This window comes from Spea bombifrons, chromosome 2, assembly GCF_027358695.1.
Source record: "Spea bombifrons isolate aSpeBom1 chromosome 2, aSpeBom1.2.pri, whole genome shotgun sequence".
Taxonomy (NCBI): Eukaryota; Metazoa; Chordata; class Amphibia; order Anura; family Pelobatidae; genus Spea; species Spea bombifrons.
The window spans coordinates 9,453,406-9,473,735 of NC_071088.1; positions in this window are offsets into that span (position 1 = coordinate 9,453,406).

The following is a 20,330-nucleotide window of genomic DNA, read 5'->3' on the forward strand; positions in this document are numbered from 1 at the left end:
AACTTTAAATGTCCGTTCGTGTTAAATCTACTGTAACAAGGAGCTTGTGCCGACAGTCCATGCGATCAATGCTGTTGAACAATAATGGGTACATTAGGTAGTAAATCGTCGACGTCGAATAAGCCTATTGGTCACCTGCAGGGGCCTCCTCTGGCATCAACCAATTTTTTTAATTATTTTTACATCTTGTCATTTTGTGCCTATGCCCTGTTTGTAACATCTATGAAAATTCAATCCCATGCTATTTTAACTGCTGGTATTTTTTGGGGAGATACAAAAGGACTTTTTTAAGATATTTTTGGACATATCTTCTTTGAACTGGATGATTCCACTTATGATGTCATGGTGACATCACTGGGGTTTTTTTATTTTTTCATTGTATTTTTTAACTATTTTTACATTTTCAGATTTTTTTAAAATATTTTCTTAATTTTATTTCACTGATCACATTAGTGAGGTGTCCTCCATTGACCAGCATGGTTGGCTGCGGTACCTGTAGTCAAAGGGAGCTCATGGTTCTCAGGAGGGTCTGGAAATTCTTTTATTTTGAATAGGCTCCACCATCTTGATAGAGGCATCATGTCTCTGTCATGTGACAGTTTGAAATGCTCCTAGGAGCAATCAAATGGGGCCCATGACTTTTCAACAGCAATCACCAACTTAATTAGGCAAGAGGTAACAATGTGTAGGAATAATCATGCAGAACCTTTCCCATGAAATATTGTATATAATGATTATATAATTATATAATGTACGATCGGCGCAACAGAATAAAACAACTTTTGTTTCCTATGAACGCTATTTATTCTGTAAATACAAACAGTAAGAATTTGAATATATTTGGACGGGTTCTTCCATGGGTTTGATGAAGGCAGCCATCGTTATAGAGATTACAGGTTACATATTTGTAGATGATGAATCCAACAAAGCAGCCGCTCTGGCAAAATCTCACAATCATCACTGATGTGATAACAGGAATCCATGTTATATCCCAGTTGTTGTGATAATTGTTCGGAGGCTTGCTTGGTATCATCTTCATCTTGATTAACTTGTCGCCGTCCTTATCATGCCGATTTACAGGCAAGGGAGCAGGGAAGACTTCCATCACAAACTATAAAGCTATTTATTATGTAAAGAATGCAGACCGTATGAATGTGAATATAATTGGAACGGGTTCTTCCACGGGTTTGATGAAGGCTGCTATTATTATCACAATTAAAAGTTACATATTTGATGATGAATCCAGGCAGCAGCTCTGGCAAAATGTCACAATCGTCACTGATGGAATAGCAGCAAGCCATTTGGTATCCATGTTGTTCTGATAGTTGTTTGGAGGCTTGCTTGGTACTTTCTTAATCTTGATTAACTCGTCGTCGTCGTCATCATTGTGCCAATTTATGGGCAGGGGAGCCGGGTAGACTCCCATCACAAATGATAAAGCTGTTTTTATGTAAAGAATACAGACCGTATGAATGTGAAGACATTCGGACGTATTATTGCAAGGGTTTGCTGACGGCTGGCATTATTATCCCCTTTAAAAGCTACATATTTGTAGATGATGAATCCAACCAGGCCGCAGCTCAGGAAAATGGACACAATCGCCAATGTTGCAATAAAAGCAATAGATTTTGTATCCATGATGATCTTCATTAACTTGTCATCATCATCATCGTGCCAATTTGCAGGCAGTGGAGCCGGGCAGACTTCTATCACCAGTAGAAATAGCAAGATAACTACCAGCTTCATCTTCCTTGTTCAGTCAGTCCAGCAAAGTGGTGGCCGGAGCCTGTGTCCTGCACACAAACATTCAGCTCTGCCTTTACTGCATCACAGAGCTATGATGTCACAATAAATACTCTTACAGCTGCAATATTTGCACCTGGACTGAAGCGCAACAAAACCTTGTGTTATTTAAAAAAACAATGTTTGCTTTGTAACTGATTGTGGGATTTTTAATGTACTCATCAGTATACTGTTACTGCAAATAAAAAAGATCGTCGGTAATTAACTGTGATATGAAAAAAGTCACAGAAACTGCAACTGCAGCATGATAGAAATGTAGTGAAGGCCCCTGTTGACGTGAAACGTAGTTCTATCACCATGACAACCAATAAGCTGTTCCTGCTGACTGGACCGTTGCATCGGTAGATGGTGTGATCAGTTACTGGTTCAAATTTGCACAACTATTGGGAAATAGACATCATGTCTGGGCGAATCCAAAGCCTGACCTCAAGGGGGGTTCTCACACTAACACTTACCCTGTCACTTACACCAACTCACGCACACAAAAAAATTACGGCATTTCAATTGGGGGGGGCACACTGTGGGGCACAGCATGATGTAGGGGGGGCCATGGCCCCCTCTGCCCATCCCCCACCTGCCGACGCCACTGCTTTATGGCAATGCTAATAAAGTCTGTTCCTTTATCCACTTTTATTATTCAGAGTGTCCATCTGAAAAATAAAACTTTCTTAAATATATTGTGCATTTTAGAATATTACAGAGATTTACTTTATATTTAATTGACAAGGATCTAGAAATATACAGCCCAAATACCTTTCAATGGGGCCAGGAGGAACTCAACCTTTCAAATGGCCGAAGGGGGGCATTTGTGTTGTCGGGGCTTAACTGATACTTTTTAACCCCTATACAACAAAAGACCTAATAGAAAGTTATTAAAAATCATCCTTGGAGATCTGAGTGACATAGTCAACTGTTTTGGCTCGACAAAATTTTTAAAAAAAAATTAAAAAAAATAAACAAATATATTACGTTAAAGTGGAAAAAATGTAAAAATTATTTGAAAATACCAAGTACTGCTTCCAGAAGAACCAAAATTGTCCAACCCGCAAGTATTAAATAAAAAATATCTGATACCACTGAACATCTCGAGTTTCCAAATTGGGACGATTGTGATGGGAGTTGCTAAAATAGACTCAAGTGATCTAAAAGTTTCCAAGTATTTTCATCATCCTCCCACAGGTCGTAGTCAGAACTGGGGTTATGAACAAAAGAATGGGCTAAAAATTAGGGAAGGAAAACGTATTTCTTTTTGGGGTTATCACCCACCCCCGGAGAAACTTCTGTAGGCACTGCAAGAACGTAAGGGAGATTTTGGTCTAGCCGTTCCATTCATATACTTTTATCGTTCTGTCTTCTAAAAATAAAGCTTTCTTCTTAGGACTCCCATGTGCCGGAAAATCTTTATATGTGGCAACTTTAAATGTCCGTTCGTGTTAAATCTACTGTAACAAGGAGCTTGTGCCGACAGTCCATGCGATCAATGCTGTTGAACAATAATGGGTACATTAGGTAGTAAATCGTCGACGTCGAATAAGCCTATTGGTCACCTGCAGGGGCCTCCTCTGGCATCAACCAATTTTTTTAATTATTTTTACATCTTGTCATTTTGTGCCTATGCCCTGTTTGTAACATCTATGAAAATTCAATCCCATGCTATTTTAACTGCTGGTATTTTTTGGGGAGATACAAAAGGACTTTTTTAAGATATTTTTGGACATATCTTCTTTGAACTGGATGATTCCACTTATGATGTCATGGTGACATCACTGGGGTTTTTTTATTTTTTCATTGTATTTTTTAACTATTTTTACATTTTCAGATTTTTTTAAAATATTTTCTTAATTTTATTTCACTGATCACATTAGTGAGGTGTCCTCCATTGACCAGCATGGTTGGCTGCGGTACCTGTAGTCAAAGGGAGCTCATGGTTCTCAGGAGGGTCTGGAAATTCTTTTATTTTGAATAGGCTCCACCATCTTGATAGAGGCATCATGTCTCTGTCATGTGACAGTTTGAAATGCTCCTAGGAGCAATCAAATGGGGCCCATGACTTTTCAACAGCAATCACCAACTTAATTAGGCAAGAGGTAACAATGTGTAGGAATAATCATGCAGAACCTTTCCCATGAAATATTGTATATAATGATTATATAATTATATAATGTACGATCGGCGCAACAGAATAAAACAACTTTTGTTTCCTATGAACGCTATTTATTCTGTAAATACAAACAGTAAGAATTTGAATATATTTGGACGGGTTCTTCCATGGGTTTGATGAAGGCAGCCATCGTTATAGAGATTACAGGTTACATATTTGTAGATGATGAATCCAACAAAGCAGCCGCTCTGGCAAAATCTCACAATCATCACTGATGTGATAACAGGAATCCATGTTATATCCCAGTTGTTGTGATAATTGTTCGGAGGCTTGCTTGGTATCATCTTCATCTTGATTAACTTGTCGCCGTCCTTATCATGCCGATTTACAGGCAAGGGAGCAGGGAAGACTTCCATCACAAACTATAAAGCTATTTATTATGTAAAGAATGCAGACCGTATGAATGTGAATATAATTGGAACGGGTTCTTCCACGGGTTTGATGAAGGCTGCTATTATTATCACAATTAAAAGTTACATATTTGATGATGAATCCAGGCAGCAGCTCTGGCAAAATGTCACAATCGTCACTGATGGAATAGCAGCAAGCCATTTGGTATCCATGTTGTTCTGATAGTTGTTTGGAGGCTTGCTTGGTACTTTCTTAATCTTGATTAACTCGTCGTCGTCGTCATCATTGTGCCAATTTATGGGCAGGGGAGCCGGGTAGACTCCCATCACAAATGATAAAGCTGTTTTTATGTAAAGAATACAGACCGTATGAATGTGAAGACATTCGGACGTATTATTGCAAGGGTTTGCTGACGGCTGGCATTATTATCCCCTTTAAAAGCTACATATTTGTAGATGATGAATCCAACCAGGCCGCAGCTCAGGAAAATGGACACAATCGCCAATGTTGCAATAAAAGCAATAGATTTTGTATCCATGATGATCTTCATTAACTTGTCATCATCATCATCGTGCCAATTTGCAGGCAGTGGAGCCGGGCAGACTTCTATCACCAGTAGAAATAGCAAGATAACTACCAGCTTCATCTTCCTTGTTCAGTCAGTCCAGCAAAGTGGTGGCCGGAGCCTGTGTCCTGCACACAAACATTCAGCTCTGCCTTTACTGCATCACAGAGCTATGATGTCACAATAAATACTCTTACAGCTGCAATATTTGCACCTGGACTGAAGCGCACCAAACATAGTTTTATTTAAAAAAACAATGTTTGCTTTGTAACTGATTGTGGGATTTTTAATGTACTCATCAGTATACTGTTACTGCAAATAAAAAAGATCGTCGGTAATTAACTGTGATATGAAAAAAGTCACAGAAACTGCAACTGCAGCATGATAGAAATGTAGTGAAGGCCCCTGTTGACGTGAAACGTAGTTCTATCACCATGACAACCAATAAGCTGTTCCTGCTGACTGGACCGTTGCATCGGTAGATGGGGTGATCAGTTACTGGTTCAAATTTGCACAACTATTGGGAAATAGACATCATGTCTGGGCGAATCCAAAGCCTGACCTCAAGGGGGGTTCTCACACTAACACTTACCCTGTCACTTACACCAACTCACGCACACAAAAAAATTACGGCATTTCAATTGGGGGGGGCACACTGTGGGGCACAGCATGATGTAGGGGGGGCCATGGCCCCCTCTGCCCATCCCCCACCTGCCGACGCCACTGCTTTATGGCAATGCTAATAAAGTCTGTTCCTTTATCCACTTTTATTATTCAGAGTGTCCATCTGAAAAATAAAACTTTCTTAAATATATTGTGCATTTTAGAATATTACAGAGATTTACTTTATATTTAATTGACAAGGATCTAGAAATATACAGCCCAAATACCTTTCAATGGGGCCAGGAGGAACTCAACCTTTCAAATGGCCGAAGGGGGGCATTTGTGTTGTCGGGGCTTAACTGATACTTTTTAACCCCTATACAACAAAAGACCTAATAGAAAGTTATTAAAAATCATCCTTGGAGATCTGAGTGACATAGTCAACTGTTTTGGCTCGACAAAATTTTTAAAAAAAAATTAAAAAAAATAAACAAATATATTACGTTAAAGTGGAAAAAATGTAAAAATTATTTGAAAATACCAAGTACTGCTTCCAGAAGAACCAAAATTGTCCAACCCGCAAGTATTAAATAAAAAATATCTGATACCACTGAACATCTCGAGTTTCCAAATTGGGACGATTGTGATGGGAGTTGCTAAAATAGACTCAAGTGATCTAAAAGTTTCCAAGTATTTTCATCATCCTCCCACAGGTCGTAGTCAGAACTGGGGTTATGAACAAAAGAATGGGCTAAAAATTAGGGAAGGAAAACGTATTTCTTTTTGGGGTTATCACCCACCCCCGGAGAAACTTCTGTAGGCACTGCAAGAACGTAAGGGAGATTTTGGTCTAGCCGTTCCATTCATATACTTTTATCGTTCTGTCTTCTAAAAATAAAGCTTTCTTCTTAGGACTCCCATGTGCCGGAAAATCTTTATATGTGGCAACTTTAAATGTCCGTTCGTGTTAAATCTACTGTAACAAGGAGCTTGTGCCGACAGTCCATGCGATCAATGCTGTTGAACAATAATGGGTACATTAGGTAGTAAATCGTCGACGTCGAATAAGCCTATTGGTCACCTGCAGGGGCCTCCTCTGGCATCAACCAATTTTTTTAATTATTTTTACATCTTGTCATTTTGTGCCTATGCCCTGTTTGTAACATCTATGAAAATTCAATCCCATGCTATTTTAACTGCTGGTATTTTTTGGGGAGATACAAAAGGACTTTTTTAAGATATTTTTGGACATATCTTCTTTGAACTGGATGATTCCACTTATGATGTCATGGTGACATCACTGGGGTTTTTTTATTTTTTCATTGTATTTTTTAACTATTTTTACATTTTCAGATTTTTTTAAAATATTTTCTTAATTTTATTTCACTGATCACATTAGTGAGGTGTCCTCCATTGACCAGCATGGTTGGCTGCGGTACCTGTAGTCAAAGGGAGCTCATGGTTCTCAGGAGGGTCTGGAAATTCTTTTATTTTGAATAGGCTCCACCATCTTGATAGAGGCATCATGTCTCTGTCATGTGACAGTTTGAAATGCTCCTAGGAGCAATCAAATGGGGCCCATGACTTTTCAACAGCAATCACCAACTTAATTAGGCAAGAGGTAACAATGTGTAGGAATAATCATGCAGAACCTTTCCCATGAAATATTGTATATAATGATTATATAATTATATAATGTACGATCGGCGCAACAGAATAAAACAACTTTTGTTTCCTATGAACGCTATTTATTCTGTAAATACAAACAGTAAGAATTTGAATATATTTGGACGGGTTCTTCCATGGGTTTGATGAAGGCAGCCATCGTTATAGAGATTACAGGTTACATATTTGTAGATGATGAATCCAACAAAGCAGCCGCTCTGGCAAAATCTCACAATCATCACTGATGTGATAACAGGAATCCATGTTATATCCCAGTTGTTGTGATAATTGTTCGGAGGCTTGCTTGGTATCATCTTCATCTTGATTAACTTGTCGCCGTCCTTATCATGCCGATTTACAGGCAAGGGAGCAGGGAAGTCTTCCATCACAAACTATAAAGCTATTTATTATGTAAAGAATGCAGACCGTATGAATGTGAATATAATTGGAACGGGTTCTTCCACGGGTTTGATGAAGGCTGCTATTATTATCACAATTAAAAGTTACATATTTGATGATGAATCCAGGCAGCAGCTCTGGCAAAATGTCACAATCGTCACTGATGGAATAGCAGCAAGCCATTTGGTATCCATGTTGTTCTGATAGTTGTTTGGAGGCTTGCTTGGTACTTTCTTAATCTTGATTAACTCGTCGTCGTCGTCATCATTGTGCCAATTTATGGGCAGGGGAGCCGGGTAGACTCCCATCACAAATGATAAAGCTGTTTTTATGTAAAGAATACAGACCGTATGAATGTGAAGACATTCGGACGTATTATTGCAAGGGTTTGCTGACGGCTGGCATTATTATCCCCTTTAAAAGCTACATATTTGTAGATGATGAATCCAACCAGGCCGCAGCTCAGGAAAATGGACACAATCGCCAATGTTGCAATAAAAGCAATAGATTTTGTATCCATGATGATCTTCATTAACTTGTCATCATCATCATCGTGCCAATTTGCAGGCAGTGGAGCCGGGCAGACTTCTATCACCAGTAGAAATAGCAAGATAACTACCAGCTTCATCTTCCTTGTTCAGTCAGTCCAGCAAAGTGGTGGCCGGAGCCTGTGTCCTGCACACAAACATTCAGCTCTGCCTTTACTGCATCACAGAGCTATGATGTCACAATAAATACTCTTACAGCTGCAATATTTGCACCTGGACTGAAGCGCACCAAACATAGTTTTATTTAAAAAAACAATGTTTGCTTTGTAACTGATTGTGGGATTTTTAATGTACTCATCAGTATACTGTTACTGCAAATAAAAAAGATCGTCGGTAATTAACTGTGATATGAAAAAAGTCACAGAAACTGCAACTGCAGCATGATAGAAATGTAGTGAAGGCCCCTGTTGACGTGAAACGTAGTTCTATCACCATGACAACCAATAAGCTGTTCCTGCTGACTGGACCGTTGCATCGGTAGATGGGGTGATCAGTTACTGGTTCAAATTTGCACAACTATTGGGAAATAGACATCATGTCTGGGCGAATCCAAAGCCTGACCTCAAGGGGGGTTCTCACACTAACACTTACCCTGTCACTTACACCAACTCACGCACACAAAAAAATTACGGCATTTCAATTGGGGGGGGCACACTGTGGGGCACAGCATGATGTAGGGGGGGCCATGGCCCCCTCTGCCCATCCCCCACCTGCCGACGCCACTGCTTTATGGCAATGCTAATAAAGTCTGTTCCTTTATCCACTTTTATTATTCAGAGTGTCCATCTGAAAAATAAAACTTTCTTAAATATATTGTGCATTTTAGAATATTACAGAGATTTACTTTATATTTAATTGACAAGGATCTAGAAATATACAGCCCAAATACCTTTCAATGGGGCCAGGAGGAACTCAACCTTTCAAATGGCCGAAGGGGGGCATTTGTGTTGTCGGGGCTTAACTGATACTTTTTAACCCCTATACAACAAAAGACCTAATAGAAAGTTATTAAAAATCATCCTTGGAGATCTGAGTGACATAGTCAACTGTTTTGGCTCGACAAAATTTTTAAAAAAAAATTAAAAAAAATAAACAAATATATTACGTTAAAGTGGAAAAAATGTAAAAATTATTTGAAAATACCAAGTACTGCTTCCAGAAGAACCAAAATTGTCCAACCCGCAAGTATTAAATAAAAAATATCTGATACCACTGAACATCTCGAGTTTCCAAATTGGGACGATTGTGATGGGAGTTGCTAAAATAGACTCAAGTGATCTAAAAGTTTCCAAGTATTTTCATCATCCTCCTACAGGTCGTAGTCAGAACTGGGGTTATGAACAAAAGAATGGGCTAAAAATTAGGGAAGGAAAACGTATTTCTTTTTGGGGTTATCACCCACCCCCGGAGAAACTTCTGTAGGCACTGCAAGAACGTAAGGGAGATTTTGGTCTAGCCGTTCCATTCATATACTTTTATCGTTCTGTCTTCTAAAAATAAAGCTTTCTTCTTAGGACTCCCATGTGCCGGAAAATCTTTATATGTGGCAACTTTAAATGTCCGTTCGCGTTAAATCTACTGTAACAAGGAGCTTGCCGACAGTCAGTGCTGTTGAACAATGATGCGTACATTAGGTAGTAAATCGTCGACGTTGAGTTTGTGGTGTATAGAGTTGTGTCATTGTACAAATAACCCTTAATAGTTGTGGGCGAGTTTCCACTAAGCCAAGGAATGTAACAATTGAGCAATATTTATCCGGGCAAATACAGCATCCGCCTTAGAAGCCATTACTATTGATTGCTCCAAATTTAGCACATCATTAACACCATGACTGGGAGAGTGGACTCCCCATTCCATGTCTGAATGCCAAAAACTCCATGTAATGCTTTAATTGTTACAAGTAGGGTATAAGGATGATACTCTAGCGCAATTAATATTGTTACATTTGGAAAGAACCTGACACTTAGTGTCGTAAATTAGGTTTGTGCTACGAAACACTAAAGCACATTCCACAAAGTGCGTTGAAACTACAATAAACACAAGTGTTGCGCACGATAAAAAGAAGTGAATTACGTTCCTTATTTTGAAGGACGTGGATAAATGTATTCCACGTGAGTGCGTTGGTGTAAATCTCAGGGGCACATGTAACAAAAAAACAGAACAAAAAAACAAAATCTAGCGTAGACGGCTTTTAATAAATGGATGTAGAAAAAAATTATTTTTTAACTCCTTCACAACAAAGTCCATACATGTATGCGCTCACAATGCATTGCCATTAATGGGTTTAAGGACAAACCATTGTCCTTAAGGGGTTAATTATGTTAAATTTTTGCATCATTCCTATTTTCTCTGAGACACATTAATGCTAGCCTGAAATCATGTGACCATAGGGTGACAATCATTCTTTTTTACTACAGCCACAAAAACTTTTTTACGTTTTGGTTGAGGAACGGCTGCATTGACAGACCGACTTAATTTCTTTGTTTAGTGCGATCCAGTTCATTTATGTCTACGTGGAAAAGCACCTCTTTAATTACCGCCCCGTTGAGTGGTTTATTGGGATTTTTTGCGAAGAATGAACATACGGTTTGGGTAAAGTGACGAGTTTACTATGACACTTTCGAAACAATTAAAAGTAAAATGCTTTTGCTTTAAGACTCTGTTGAAATGGGTGTATGCTGACGCGGCGTTTTTATCATTGATTCCCTAGAAGCGATAATTGCTTGTAACCCTCCGTGGGAGAAATGATGACAGCGCTGGATTCACAAACTACAATTTGAAAGAATTAAAAATTAATTAACTAATAAAAAAATATAAGTAAATGATATAAATGTAAGCTTCATCTCTAGAGAATTTGTTTCTTTGGTTTAGAATCAGCCTTGGAAGCATTTTATGCTTAATTATATTTAGCGGAGCTGTGCCACGAATCTTAACAAGCGGTATGTTTTTCCTGGATTTGTGCGTTTCTTCTGTTTTTGCCGCTTGGCACGTTCGTAAATGTATTCTGCTGAATGTGACGCTCTTTGAACTTCATCCCTATTTCTTTTGCACAAACTCTGCCCAGAAATAAGCCTTTGGTAATATCAGATGTTTCCTTTTTAATTCACGTTTTCTCAGCCAGTTTTAAATGGGGGTAAAAATGCTCTACTTTTTTAAGGGACAAAAATGCAAAGTTTGTTGACTTCAATGAACCAAAAATCAGCATTTCACCTAAATATAGTACTAAGTATAGTTTCGTTTTCTTAGGGGGTTACCTATTTACTGCGCACACACAGGGCAGGGCTATAACTTCCTGGGGCAAGTAGGGCAGCTGCCCCTGGTGCTGGAAGGTGAGGAGCCTGGGAGAAATGTTCTTCCAACCCCTTCTGGATGTGACGTCAGTGCTTGCCGAGACTCTGACATTGCCCCAGGCGCCGAGAGCCCTAGATACAGCTCTGCATTGGGAACACGTGCTGAATCGCTCCCATTGTGCCAGGGCCCATTGTGCTTTCTCACGCTCCCTTTAACGTAGTGGTGGATTCTACCCTAGGACAGCTAGGCCAAGGACAACAAGTCCAATAGAGCAGCAACCCCTGGGCCACATAACTAGAGGCTGAGATCTAATATGGGGTGCTAATGTGGTGTGATATTCTGGCACTCTGAACAAAGAAAACCAGTATGGAAACTCTTGGGGTGGCTGGGGGCCACCATAAATGCATCGCTGTGTTACGGACCAATTTAAGGAAGACTGGCCCTCCAATGTCATCTAGTGCCATAACATCGGTGCATACTGCGCGGCCATAGAGCTCTGCTCCCTCAGTCACTCAGCTGAGTGTAAGCGCCGGGATATGATGTCATCAGACCTGGGCAGCGTGTGAGGAACAAGAGAGAGGATGAGGGGTTGTGTGTCTGAATACGTATGTTAGTGTGTGTCTGATACTGTGTGTGTAAGTATGTTACTGAGTGATTAAGTATGTTAGTGTGTGTTTAAGTAAGTATGTTGGCATGGGTCTACGTATGTTACTGTATGTCTAAGTATGTTAGTATGTTACGGTGCGTGTCTGTGTAAGTATGTTACTGTGTAAGCATGTTGGTATGTATGTTTGTGTTTGTATGTATGTTACTGTGTGTGTAAGAGGAGCTTGGGGGCCCCTACCAAAAAAGAAGGCCCTACGTTTTTTGTTACAGCACTGTCCCTAGATCAAAATATCACCCTTCGGTGCCCTGTCGGCGCACTTGCTTCCTAACATAGGTGAAATCTTTGTGGCAGCACCCGCACCAGCTGAGTGCCCTAGGAAGCTACCTGGGCCACCCTGGGCGCTATATATCATAACTTGCCTAGGGCCTGCCGGCAGATTAATGCAGCCCTCTCTGCTATGTAAAGGGTTAATTTTTTCTGTGTAAGAGGTATAATAAAATCATAACAATAACTGTGCCAGAATTAGCAACGCGCTTCGCTCAGATCCCTGTTTCTAACCCGAATTACAGCGCACAGAGCTGTTGAATTTGCTGCAATTGTAGACAGATGTGAAAATGCCCCATATTTGCTGCTTCTCTGTGCCAATCGAAACAAAGGGAAGAGATCTCTCTGACAGTAAAGCTGCCACCAATTATACGCCCCTTCCTTACGCTTAGAATGCGTTTCTTCTATTGATAAGTAATGACATTTAACTAACCAGCTCCCAGCATGCCAACGAATTACATCTCCTCTGCCGTCTCAATGCCTGCGACGCATTTTCTGGCCGTGTTCTGGGAGCTGTTTTTAAAAGAAAAATATATTTTTTCCCCTCTTTTGCTTTTAGTATGAAAACGTCATGCACATCGGCGATACTAAATAATAATTAAAACGAATACTAATGTCTGAAAAGAAAATGATTTCATAATATCATTATAATCCTAAACCTTAAATGACACACGTGATGAAACTGCGTGACATCATGTATTGGCATTAAGTATGACTGCTAGATGGGTGACCAGTATATGTTCGTTTAATACATTTCTCGCCCGTCTGGTTCTCGGGTAGTAAATGGATACATTGTACACTGTATATTTATATTTATATTACAAAGGTACTTCAAGAGACATTCAAATGTTTAAAGGGAAGGTTCAGGGTCCCATGCGGTCCCACTAATGCATATTAAAACACTTTAACTCTTTGTGTGGCAGCTACGTACGGGGTGGCTCTGAGGTCCCCTCTCCGAACCCTCGTCTGTCATATGGATTAATTAAGTGCATATGGTACCCGGAGTCTCCCTTTAGGAAACTCCTACTTTGTAGAAAGATGCCTTTCTTGCAATATATAGAAAAAAAAATGCATATATTGCAAAATTGCTAATAGCGAAACCAGATGCAAAGCAGCGGTCGGTGTTGCTCTAGGGAGAAATCACTGCGTGAAAGTAAGCTATGAAAAGAAATTGTATGCCCCGCCGTTTTATAGGCATGCAGTATCTGAAAGAGCGATGTGTTGGAAAATATTAGGAGGACAAATGAAGCCGTATTAGAATTTTAACAGGTACCGTATGTCAGATCCGCTCTAGCGCACACGTACTAAATCCATTTTGACAGTAACAAGAAAATTGGCTGATGGCCTCTGGGTCAGGAAGGAAGATGTGGATGTTTAATGCAAATCTAAAACTTCTTAAAGGGGAGCTTATTAGAGCCGCCTATAGCTAATGCTTTTTCTTTGGTAATTCCACTTTATGGATGCTGAGATTGGCAGCAGCCCGTGGCAGGATCAGTATTATCTATTTGAAAATCTTAAAGTTCCCTCCTACCATTACATAGACTGCTAGAAACAACAATCAGCAACAACTTTGATAAACTATAAGGGATGAATAATTATATATATAATGAGAAAGGGAAGGTAATATTAGTTTCCCCACTGGCGTAACTATAGGGGGCCTCTAGGGTGCCCGGTGCGACCCTGCGACCCCTTGTTCCTGTCTCTCTGTGCCAGCTCCTCCGCACTGATCCAGGTCGGAAGGACCCCTTCTAAACTATTTTGAACCGTCACAGGGAGACAGTAGCGTATCAGTATGCTTGGATGTATAATTATGTGTGTGAACATGGATTTGTAATTGTGTGTGTGAGCATGGATGTAAAATTGTGTGAGCATGGATGTAAAATTGTGTGAGCATGGATGTGTAATTGTGTGTGTGAGTGAGCATGGATGTGTAATCGTGTGTGTGGGCATGGATGTGTAATCGTGTGTGTGGGCATGGATGTGTAATTGTGTGTGTGCATGGATGTGTAAGGGTGAAATGGAGTGTGTGTTAGAATGAATGTGTATGTGTCTTAGTGAGTATTAGTAAGTGTGTGTAATTTGTGTATGTGTGTTTACATATGTGTGCCAGAGTATGTTGGAAGGGGGAGGCAAGGGGCAAAAAAGGCACAGACAAGTTTTGAAGTTGGGGGGCCCTGGACAATTCTCACAACAGGGGCCTGTGGTTTCTAGTTACGCCCCTGTGTTTCCCTCTGGTATACATACAACGTGGGCTGTTAATCCAGTGATAAAATGTAGGGTTCGGAACAGTGACAGATACGCTTTAAATGGGTGGAATTTAGATAAAAAGGAAACGTTCAGATATTGTGAGCTGTAAAGAATTTGAATAGGGTTTTTTTCAGCGTAGTCATAACAACTTGTAGATTTACGTATTATTTGGCTCACTGGTGATAAATTTAGGAGGCTTGAATAGTCATTAGAATCTGAATATAGGTTCTAAGGAATAACACTTACATAAATGTACTTTAAACATTGCCGAATCTAAAAATAATTCCATGGGTAGAAAATCAAAGAATTTGTGAAAGTAACATGCTGAAACAAAGTGGGGATGCTTTGTCGTTATGGGATTTGTAAAAAAAAAGATTCTTAATATTCCATTAATCAATAGAAGTCCATTACACGAGCTGGTGGGGCATAAGAGATTCTCCGAGGGTAGTTATGGGTCTGTAGGACATCTTCTCGTGGGACATTGGTCCTACTTAAAGACACGACCAGGTGTTAAAGGCATGGTGTAATGTCCCCACAGTCTCAAGAAGGAAGGATACATATTAATGCACTGCGTGAGGATTTTATATGCATTCTTTAAAAGGGTAACAACTCTGCCTTGGCTGGTTGTCCAACAGTTATTGCGCCTGATTGGCTACTTGAAGTTCAGTTGGACATATAAAACTACAAAGTGCTGGAAACAGCCAGTCAGCATTATGAAAGCACTCTAATGCACTTTCCACACATTTGCACTGTGGGGTCTCATTAGACCCCCTGTGACTTTTGTGGAGCCAGCGCTGGAGCTCCCTGTTTGGCCGCCATCCATGTCCACCTGTTTCTATACACACTCTGTGTGGCGATATGCGTACGCTGTGCGACCCGGTCTGGTGCAGTATCCATAAGTTTGTGGCCATATTGTCTATTGGCCCACCTTCTGCCAGATGACCAGTCTGGGCCTGGCAATCTTCATGGTCTGGATCCAGCTCCAAGTATAATTTCCGGTGGAACATGGCCATTATACATTAAGTTCTGGTGTTCAGCGGTGGCAAAAATTGCATATAGATATAAAATGCATAATATAACTGAGCATCATAGGAGCAGGAGTCCAAAAAGAACACCAGCAATATCCAAACCCCGCTTCTAAGTATGATAATTTGTTGCCGTCTGTGGAAATCAGAGATACTTGTTTCTCGTGATCCCAAAGATATGATCAGCTGTACTCACAAAAGACCACCTGTTTTCTTATAAAAGGCAAAATATTCACTTGTTTTATTCATAACAGGGAATTTTCTGCTTCTTACGTTTTACAGCAGACAGTAAGATAATTCCTCATTACATATTTATTGGTGAATAAGAGTGATTTTCTTATTTTCACTGCACCCCCTATCCTGAAGCAGCGGTGAGTAAAGTGTCTGTGGCAAGGCTTGCGGAAGTCACTGGTGTCTGTGGAATCTTTAGTGAAGTATGTATCGCAAAATTAGATGGCGTCTAGCCATGTCCTGAAGGAATCTGATGATGTATCTGTTATTACACCTTGCGATGAGGTCTCGCACTAAAAGTCACTCTATCACATACCTCCCAGGTGTACCGTTTTCTGTGGGATAGTCACGATTTTGATAACATACTAGTGGAACAGCACCTTTAATGTGTAGATTGATAGATGTTTTGTTCATGTGTGTTTTTGTATTTCTGTTTCTTTATTGATCCGAGGGGTGGTGGAAGTTGATGGAAATGTCCGAGCTGGGCTAATGCACTTTTCCCTGTATAGTTTGCATCCATATGTTGAGAGGTTGATACCAATAGAAGTGACTCTTAGCTTTTAGGATGGTCCTGCAGAATCATAGAACATGAGACTCATGAACTTGCAAGGTGGCATCATAAGGCGATACTCCTAGGATTAGAGTTACCACTCCCGAGAGAGTCTGGTGATATCTTTGGAGCGTTCCTGGCTTTAGAAACAACCATCATGGAATACAGTTGAGTGTTTCACCAGATTTAATCATTTGCCCCATGGATGGTTCCATGTATGGACTAATAAACATGGCCAACAGTGTCAGACTGGGCCAAATTAAGCCGGGTCCCAACTCCTGACCTGATCCGTCTTATCAAGAGTGTAGGAATTCAAGCCAGAGCAGGAGACTCTCAAACATTTTGTCTTCTGCTGTATTTTGGTCCTCACAAGCATCCATAGCATTCCTACATTTGTTTGTTGTGACCCTCCAGCTGACCTACCTTTAGTGTCAGACATAACTCCTGCTATTAATCTTCAGACTGAGTAAAGTTTATATAAATAGGGATAAAAAAATACAGTGCGTTAAACATGAATTTCAACAACTGGCCATCTGGTTTTCGATACAAATGGTGTTCCTTCCATTTGGAAATATACATTTCAACCGGGTCAAAGAAATAGAGAAACTAAAGATTTGGATCAAAATTAGCTGTATACAGTCTGAGTGAGTTATATCCCACATTCTTTTGAGAAACACCAGATAACCATCTGTCTATCTGCTCAAACCTCACAAAGTCCCACGTGTGGATTTTCCACCCAATACCTTAAATTTATCAACTACAACAATACGTGACAATGAAAGAAATCTGAACGCTTGGGAAAGGCCCAGTGTTCTGGAAAAACAATATTTCAAATCATGAAAAAAATGGATTTAAGAGTATTTCCAGATTACACAAATAAAGGATGATGGCAGCCAGGCGGAAGGTGATGTCTCAATTAAAATGGAATATCAAAACCAAGTAAGGCTCGAAAGGTTATTATCCCAACCTCTTCATAGCCAAGAAGACAGTAGGGTTATTTAATCCCAGGCTGAAGGTCAATTTGTTACTCTTAAGGGACCAAAGATCTAACATTCTCAACGTGTACAAAGAGAGTATTATAGTCTATAGCAAGATGTCAAAACCATCTACCTAGAATTATGATTAATACTTAAATCCTGGACTGTTAGGTGTGCCTTCAGAAGAGGGTTAAGGAGCCCTGCCCTTGAAGACGAGGAGCTCCTGATAACCCAACCGGGGAAGTTCTTCCAAGGCCATTCACCTTGAGAACCTAAGATTGGGGTAAAGACATGAGACTCAGGTTGCCTATACGGTCATTCCTATCAGTAAATAGACTCTGCAAAGCCTGAAACCTGAATATTTCAGTGCATTCCTAATGGATACCCCAAGCAAAATCACTCACCAGCCAGCCCTGCTATTTGGATGTCCTATTCCTTATTCAAAAGGGCTGGATTTTTGCTTGTTGGGTTTTGGAGCAAACACTAAACGCTATAGATCCTCAAAAAGAATCCAGAGTGAGCTGCAGCTTCCGCCGTAGCTCAATTGCGTCTCTCTATGGGCGTTAGAAATATGGATGACGGAATACTGTACTCGGGGACTGAGCACACGCACCAGTTGCGTGTTCGCTTCTAATTGCCTCATTAAACCATTGACACGCAGCTGATGTTCAGCTAGGACTGGGGAAGGAGTGTGTCAGCCCCAATTAAACAAATAATGATGGTTATTATTAAGGCGATAATTGGTGGGAAATCCAATGACTTACAGGATATAGGCATTTTTTTGTGATCCATGTGGCTGTTCATAGTAAATGAGCCCAGTGACAAAGTTGACTTAATGGGGTGTGACAGAGAGGTCACGTAAAACCCCCGCTCCTCTGAACGTTTTAATAGCTCCAAGTGGCTTTTAAAATCTAGATCTGTAAAATATTTGAAATCATATATTTCACACAACGTTGTAGTATCCATTACAAATGAAGTGGCAATTTGTTCCAACAATAAAAATCACTTGCGTGACTATACCGGCAGACTCTGTTTTGCAATTATAAAATGTTCATTCTTGCTGTACTCAATTGAAGGTAGTTGGGTCTACTTATTGGGTACACATATGGCAGGGTTTCCGAGGTGCGCTACAGGAGGAGACATCGGGGTGATCTCTGGGAGTGACTACAGCTCTCTTGGTGAACCCGTTACATTTAGATCCCAAACTTGCAGGATACAAGCAAAAATGCGCCCAGATGGTTGAATGTTTGAAGTGTGACCACCGACTCCTCATAACAATCAACACAACACACACTTTTTTTAAGGAAAATTTGATTTTTATGAAAACCAGATCCATTACAGTCCCAGAAAAAAAGTTTGAATTAAATGTACGATAAAATAGCGCAAACATTATACAAACACACATTACAGACGTATAAAAGGGGCCATACTCGACGTCTTACACATAGAAAGGGCCATTTGTGCTACATTTCTAAACACTTCTAATGATACCATCTAAATATATATCATCTGGTCACATACTTGTCGTGAAATTACAGGCGGCTACCGCATTCTTTGGCTCAGACTGGGAATTAAGAGTCCACGGGTAACAAAGACGCCGCTGACGGCCGTGACGTAGTACACAGGGTAGAAAACACTCTACTTTCTGGAGACGCGCGCAATCGAGACTCTTCACAAAAGGGCGAGATTAGCCAGAGAAATCCAGAGGGGAGAAAAACAGGGATCCAGCTGGATTTCTTGAACCACCTTCAAAAGGAAAACGTATTCTTTTTTAAAGCGTTGTAAACAAATTCACGAGTCGCGAGAAACATATACTTATTTTAAAACGTTCCTGAATACGACGTTTAAATGCCTCCGCAGTGAACTTGAAAGGGGTCTTGTGGATTATTTCTTTCAGACCTTTAAACTAGTTATTACATGGGAGCACCCGCTTATCTGCTAAATGTATCTGTACCGCGACAGAGACTGCTTATTAAGTAAACATGTTGCATAGTTTTGGCAACAAAGCCGTTTTGAAGCTTGTATTACCATCTGGCAAGATGAGGCTACCGCACCTATCATTCTCAGCCAACCTCTTACCTGGTTATATGTCATGAGAGTTGTGGTTTTTTGTATATTGGTGGGAGGGGTGCACATGTATCCCTCTCCTGAAATAATGCCAGTGTATCATATAATAAACTTAAAATAGAACGCCTGGGTCCAAATGACCATAGAAAGCTTGATTGAGTAAGGGATGCTGTACAAGCCCCATCACCGAGCAGCACGGTGAGAATGGCGAGCTGGGGTTTGGCATCCATCACAAGATAATTAAGACGTCTTAATAGTGATTTCATTATGCATTACGAAGGGCCATCTCTGGCATGTTCGCCTACAAGAAGGGCTGAGCTGGCCATGCATAATGTATAGTTCAGTTAGCGACTTATTAGTGAGGTCAGTGAGCTTAAACTCTCTTTAAAAACGCCTGCTTTGGTGATTTAACCCTAAAGAAACAGATACAATTCAAAATGTATTCCTTTTTGACCAATCGGCTACCTGAAATCAAAAGCCTGCAGTTAAGCATTAGACACGTTCTGTTATCTCTGTGCTGATAAGTTCAATGTCGGGACAGAGAACAAGAAACAGTTGCCTGGGCTTCTGGGTCTTATCACAAATTTAACTGCAGACAGGAAGAGAAAAGCTCCTTTTATGTCCATGAAAATAGCCTGGAATGAACCGAAGTCTCCAGCAGCTTGGAGTGGAGGTGGAGTGCCACACACAGGGTCCTAATTAATGCTCCAGTGTGGGGCCACCAGCCGGATACGCCTGGCCGCACGTTACATTGTTATGCTGGTGTAGCTTGTGACCGGGTATATGCAGCTGGTGGCCCCTCACTGCAGCACTCCATATTGGAGGCGCTGTTGGACAACGGCCCACTGGGCATCTGCCCAGTGTGCCAGATGGCCAGTCCGCAGTGGCTATTCAGGTAAGGCGGGCAGGTGGCCCT